The following is a 7,674-nucleotide window of genomic DNA, read 5'->3' on the forward strand; positions in this document are numbered from 1 at the left end:
TGCAAATCATTAAAAACAAACAAGTGCCTTGTAACGTGGTTAAATTGATATAACAAGCATGATGAACAAGGGATGCAATTCAATTCAGTAAAATAAAAGTGCACAATTCATAATCAAGTTGCCAAATAAGGATATAGTTCAATGCATATGGTAGCTACAACATATGAATCAAACACAAAATTCATTTAGGCAATCAAATAAAGACTAAATTCTCAGTGCACATATCTATCACAAATTAAACCAAAATTTAAGCATGAAGCAACCCAATCAACATAAATTAAACACTTGCAATTATTTAATTAAAAAACAACTAAACTAGAACTAATATAATTACTAAAATGAAAAATAAAATGAAAATAAAACAAACTAAGAAAAGTAGAAAATAGGGGAAAAGCAAGAAAAGAGAGGGATGGTGGGGGTGAAAGTGTGTTAGGGCTTAAGGAAAAGTGAAACAATTTTTTTTGCCCAAAACAACACTTGTGCATATGCACAAGCATGTGTGCACACGCGCACAAGGTGAAACAGGGGAGGTGTGCGCTCGCACAAGGTGTGTGAACGCTCTAGACAGAGAGAAAAACAATAAGTGTTCGTGCGCACAAAGGCGTGTGCACGTACAGGGGACTTTTTTTTTACGGACAAGGATTATGTGTGCGTGTGCACGCACAGAAGCAAAAAGTGGCAGGGGTTCATGTGCATAGGCTGTGCCAGCGCTCCCACCAGAGTGGGGATAAGTTGGCATGCGGATACACAAGCCTGTGCACTCGCACAGGGAGTGAGAAAAGTGGGGTGTGTGCGTACCCACAAGCTGGGGCGCACACACAGGTCAAGGAAAAACAAGGGAACACCCATGCACAAGCTGTGCTGGTGCTGCGAATAGAGGGAATATATATGAGTGTGCGTGCGCACAAGTCGGTGCGCACGCACAGAACTCGGAAAATAGAAATTGTGTGCACACGCACAAGTGTGTGTGCACGCATAGATCCCTGTTTTCCAAAAATTTTCTCAATATTCCTAAGGTACTCAACCTTAGCTTAATCAAAATCTCACCCCCAATCCTTCAAACATTCAAAATCTCAAACATTCATTATCCATATACAAAATTAACCTATCTACTCAAAATTAAACTAACCCTAAGCTAACTAAGACAAGCAAACATACCATAATCCAAAATTATAGAGAAGAGAAAGGATAGGAACAATATTACCATGGTGGGGTGTCTTCCACCTAGTACTTTGATTTATTATCCTTAAGTTGAACTTATGGAGAGCTCTCACCAAGGAGGCTTTTGCTTATATTCATCTTGGAGCTCCTAACAATTCTTGAATCTCCAAAATTCCCAATTGATTGAACCAAGCCTTGATGGAGTTTCCAACAAGCTATGAGCTCCCAACAAGAAAAAAAAACAAAAAGCAAATAAGAAAAACATATTCACAATATTAACATATTTACAATAGCTAAAAATAAGCAAGCAACATATGCACAGTCAACCGAAAATAAGCTATTCACAATATTCACATTTGCACAATAGCCAACAACATACACCATTGCAACTCCCCGGCAACGGCGCCAAAATTTTGATGATCAAAGAATTATGCCAATTCAGAAAATAGAATTTCTTCCGTTGTAAGTATAGTCCAAACCTGCAATGGATCCTCTCAATCAATTTTAATATTTCTAATACAAATTAACCGAGAGTAATTAAACCTTGGATCGTCTTCCCTAGAAGTTGCAATGAAATGATCTAATTAGCTATGGAGAAATGGGGGTTTGATGGCATGAGACAACAAGTAATGTAAATAGCAAGAAAGTAAAACAAGCATGCAAGGAATTAAAAGTCAAAGCAATTAATGCATGAAAAGGAGAATTCAAATGCAAGAAACCTCTTGGCATGGAATGAGGCTAAAGTTATCTATCCTAGCCATTAACCACAAACATATGATGATTATGAAGAGTTAATCCTACTTAGTCAACCCTACATCGAGGATAAGTCAAATAGGTATAGTTGATTCCAATCCATAAGTTCTAGCCAACTCTATTAATAGGAGGCTTAGAGTCAATGCAAACCAAATATCTAACTACTCTAGTGTATCAACAAGAATGGACATCAATGACTCAAAGGTCACCAAAGTCATCAATTCCAAGCCAAGAGTGAAGAAAACTACGTAAAAACTAAGCCAAGCATTTTATCAAACACTTGATGTGCATGAAAATAAACTCATATTAGATTGCATTAAAAATAAAATCTAACTACCAAAAGCAAGAAAATGATAACAATAACTCAAACAAGCATTAAAGGAACATAAAACATAAATTGAATTAAATATAAATTAAAATAACAAGAGTATTCATCAACATAAAAAGTAACTAAAATGAGAAATTAAAGAGATAAACTAAGGAAATTAAGACAGGAGAACAAAGAAAAGTAGAAAAAACTAGATAAAAACAAGTATTAAAAGAGAAATTACATAGAAATTAAACTAAAAACCCTAGGTTCTAGAGAGAAAGGGGAGCTTCTCTCTAGAAAATGACCTACATGATGCTAAACTAACCCTAATTGCTCAGCTAAATTGAATTGAATATATACGATATTGGCTATTGAAGTTGTGCAAGTGAAAGCTCAAAATTAATAGAAAATGGCACAATCAATAATACCCAATTCATTAATGAAAAGAAGCATACTTGTTCCTCATGACACATAATGCAATAGTCACATGGTAGAGGTACTAGTTGCAAAAAGTGACAAGTTTGATAAAAATCCAGTCAAGTCACTCAAACAAATGCAAATCATTAAAAACAAACAAGTGCCATGTAACGTGGTTAAATTGATATAACAAGCATGATGAACAAGGGATGCAATTCAATTCAGTAAAATAAAAGTGCACAATTCATAATCAAGTTGCCAAATAAGGATATAGTTCAATGCATATGGTAGCTACAACATATGAATCAAACACAAAATTCATTTAGGCAATCAAATAAAGACTAAATTCTCAGTGCACATATCTATCACAAATTAAACCAAAATTTAAGCATGAAGCAACCCAATCAACATAAATTAAACACTTGCAATTATTTAATTAAAAAACAACTAAACTAAAACTAATATAATTACTAAAATGAAAAATAAAATGAAAATAAAACAAACTAAGAAAAGTAGAAAATAGGGGAAAAGCAAGAAAAGAGAGGGATGGTGGGGGTGAAAGTGTGTTAGGGCTTAAGGAAAAGTGAAACAATTTTTTTTTGCCCAAAACAACACTTGTGCATATGCACAAACATTTGTGCACACGCAAACAAGGTGAAACAGGGGAGGTGTGCGCTCGCACAAGGTGTGTGAACGCTCTGGACTGAGAGGAAAACAATAAGTGTTCGTGCACACAAAGGCGTGTGCACGCACAGGGGACTTTTTTTTTCACGGACAAGGATTATGTGTGCGTGCGCACGCACAGAAGCAAAAAGTGGCAGGAGTTCATGTGCATAGGCTGTGCCAGCGCTCCCACCAGAGTGGGGGTAAGTTGGCGTGCGGATGCACAAGCCTGTGCGTTCGCACAGGGAGTGAGAAAAGTGGGGTGTGTGCGTACCCACAAGCTGGGGCGCACACACAGGTCAAGGAAAAACAGGGGAACTCCTATGCACAAGCTGTGCTGGTGCTGTGAACAGAGGGCATATATATGAGTGTGCGTGCGCACGCACAGAACGCAGAAAATAGAAGTTGTGTGCACACGCACAAGTGTGTGTGCACGCATAGATCCCTGTTTTCCAAAAATTTTCTCAATATTCCTAAGGTACTCAACCTTAGCTTAATCAAAATCTCACCCCCAATCCTTCAAACATTCAAAATCTCAAACATTCATTATCCATATACAAAATTAACCTATCTACTCAAAATTAAACTAACCCTAAGCTAACTAAGACAAGCAAACATACCATAATCCAAAATTATAGAGAAGAGAAAGGATAGGAACAATATTACCATGGTGGGGTGTCTTCCACCTAGTACTTTGGTTTATTGTCCTTAAGTTGAACTTATGGAGAGCTCTCACCAAGGAGGCTTTTGCTTATATTCATCTTGGAGCTCCCAACAATGCTTGAATCTCCAAAATTCCCAATTGATTGTACCAAGCCTTGATGGAGTTTCCAACAAGCTATGAGCTCCCAACAAGAAAAAAAAACAAAAAGCAAATAAGAAAAACATATTCACAATATTAACATATCTACAATAGCTAAAAATAAGCAAGCAACATATGCACAGTCAACCAAAAATAAGCTATTCACAATATTCACATTTGCACAATAGCCAACAACATACACAATTGCAACTCCCCGGCAACGGCGCCAAAATTTTGATGATAAGAGAATTATGCTAATTCAGAAAATAGAATTTCTTCCATTGCAAGTATAGTCCAAACCTACAATGGATCCTCTCAATCAAATTTTAATATTTCTAACACAAATTAACCGAGAGTAATTAAACCTCGGATCGTCTTTCCTAGAAGTTGCAATGAAATGATCTATAATTGGTTCTGGAGAAATGGGGGTTTGATGGCATGAGACAACAAGTAATGTAAATAGAAAGAAAGTAAAACAAGCATGCAAGGAATTAAAAGTCAAAGCAATTAATGCATGAAAAGGAGAATTCAAATGCAAGAAACCTCTTGGCATGGAATGAGGCTAAAGTTACCTATCCTAGCCATTAACCACAAACATATGATGATTATGAAGAGTTAATCCTACTTAGTCAACCCTACATCGAGGATAAGTCAAATAGGTATAGTTGATTCCAATCCATAAGTTCTAGCCAACTCTATTAATAGGAGGCTTAGCGTCAATGCAAACCAAATATCTAACTACTCTAGTGTATCAAACAAGAATGGACATCAATGACTCAAAGGTCACCAAAGTCATCAATTCCAAGCCAAGAGTGAAGAAAAACTACGTAAAAACTAAGCCAAGCATTTTATCAAACACTTGATGTGCATGAAAATAAACTCATATTAGATTGCATTAAAAATAAAATCTAACTACCAAAGCAAGAAATGATAACAATAACTCAAACAAGCATTAAAGGAACATAAAACATAAATTGAATTAAATATAAATTAAAATAACAAGAGTATTCATCAACATAAAAAGTAACTAAAATGAGAAATTAAAGAGATAACCTAAGGAAATTAAGACAGGAGAACAAAGAAAAGTAGAAAAACTAGATAAAACAAGTATTAAAAAGAGAAATTACATAGAAATTAAACTAAAAACCCTAGGTTCTAGAGAGAAATGGGAGCTTCTCTCTCTAGAAAATGACCTACATGATGCTAAACTAACCTTAATTGCTCAGCTAAATTGAATTGAATATATACGATATTGGCTATTGAGTTGTGCAAGTGAAAGCTCAAAATTAATAGAAAATGGCACAATCAATAATACCCAATTCATTAATGAAAAGAAGCATACTTGTTCATCATGACACATAATGCAATAGTCACATGGTAGAGGTACTTGTTGCAAAAGTGACAAGTTTGATAAAAATCAAGTCAAGTCACTCAAACAAATGCAAATCATTAAAAACAAACAAGTGCCTTGTAACGTGGTTAAATTGATATAACAAGCATGATGAACAAGGGATGCAATTCAATTCAGTAAAATAAAAGTGCACAATTCATAATCAAGTTGCCAAATAAGGATATAGTTCAATGCATATGGTAGCTACAACATATGAATCAAACACAAAATTCATTTAGGCAATCAAATAAAGACTAAATTCTCAGTGCACATATCTATCACAAATTAAACCAAAATTTAAGCATGAAGCAACCCAATCAACATAAATTAAACACTTGCAATTATTTAATTAAAAAACAACTAAACTAAAACTAATATAATTACTAAAATGAAAAATAAAATGAAAATAAAACAAACTAAGAAAAGTAGAAAATAGGGAAAAGCAAGAAAAGAGAGGGATGGTGGGGGTGAAAGTGTGTTAGGGCTTAAGGAAAAGTGAAACAATTTTTTTTGCCCAAAACAACACTTGTGCATATGCACAAGCATGTGTGCACACGCGCACAAGGTGAAACAGGGGAGGTGTGCGCTCGCACAAGGTGTGTGAACGCCCTAGACAGAGAGAAAAACAATAAGTGTTCGTGCGCACAAAGGCGTGTGCACGCACAGGGGACTTTTTTTTTACGGACAAGGATTATGTGTGCGTGCGCACGCACAGAAGCAAAAAGTGGCAGGGGTTCATGTGCATAGGCTGTGCCAGCGCTCCCACCAGAGTGGGGATAAGTTGGCATGCGGATACACAAGCCTGTGCACTCGCACAGGGAGTGAGAAAAGTGGGGTGTGTACGTACCCACAAGCTGGGGCGCACACACAGGTCAAGGAAAAACAAGGGAACACCCATGCACAAGCTGTGCTGCTGCGAATAGAGGGAATATATATGTGCGTGCGCACAAGTCGGTGCGCACGCACAAAACGCGGAAAATAGAAATTGTGTGCACACGCACAAGTGTGTGCACGCATAGATCCCTGTTTTCCAAAAATTTTCTCAATATTCCTAAGGTACTCAACCTTAGCTCAATCAAAATCTCACCCCCAATCCTTCAAACATTCAAAATCTCAAACATTCATTATCCATATACAAAATTAACCTATCTACTCAAAATTAAACTAAACCTAAGCTAACTAAGACAAGCAAACATACCATAATCCAAAATTATAAAAGAGAAAGGATAGGAACAATATTACCATGGTGGGGTGTCTTCCACCTAGTACTTTGATTTATTATCCTTAAGTTGAACTTATGGAGAGCTCTCACCAAGGAGGCTTTTGCTTATATTCATCTTGGAGCTCCTAACAATTCTTGAATCTCCAAAATTCCCAATTGATTGAACCAAGCCTTGATGGAGTTTCCAACAAGCTATGAGCTCCCAACAAGAAAAAAAAACAAAAAGCAAATAAGAAAACATATTCACAGTATTAACATATTTACAATAGCTAAAAATAAGCAAGCAACATATGCACAGTCAACCGAAAATAAGCTATTCACAATATTCACATTTGCACAATAGCCAACAACATACACCATTGCAACTCCCCGGCAATGGCGCCAAAATTTTGATGATCAAAGAATTATGCCAATTCAGAAAATAGAATTTCTTCCGTTGTAAGTATAGTCCAAACCTGCAATGGATCCTCTCAATCAAATTTTAATATTTCTAATACAAATTAACCGAGAGTAATTAAACCTTGGATCGTCTTCCCTAGAAGTTGCAATGAAATGATCTATAATTAGCTATGGAGAAATGGGGGTTTGATGGCATGAGACAACAAGTAATGTAAATAGCAAGAAAGTAAAACAAGCATGCAAGGAATTAAAAGTCAAAGCAATTAATGCATGAAAAGGAGAATTCAAATGCAAGAAACCTCTTGGCATGGAATGAGGCTAAAGTGATCTATCCTAGCCATTAACCACAAACATATGATGATTATGAAGAGTTAATCCTACTTAGTCAACCCTACATCGAGGATAAGTCAAATAGGTATAGTTGATTCCAATCCATAAGTTCTAGCCAACTCTATTAATAGGAGGCTTAGCGTCAATGCAAACCAAATATCTAACTACTCTAGTGTATCAAACAAGAATGGACATCAATGACTCAAAGGTCACCAAAGTCATCAATT

Source organism: Arachis stenosperma, chromosome 7, assembly GCF_014773155.1.
Source record: "Arachis stenosperma cultivar V10309 chromosome 7, arast.V10309.gnm1.PFL2, whole genome shotgun sequence".
Lineage (NCBI taxonomy): Eukaryota > Viridiplantae > Streptophyta > Magnoliopsida > Fabales > Fabaceae > Arachis > Arachis stenosperma.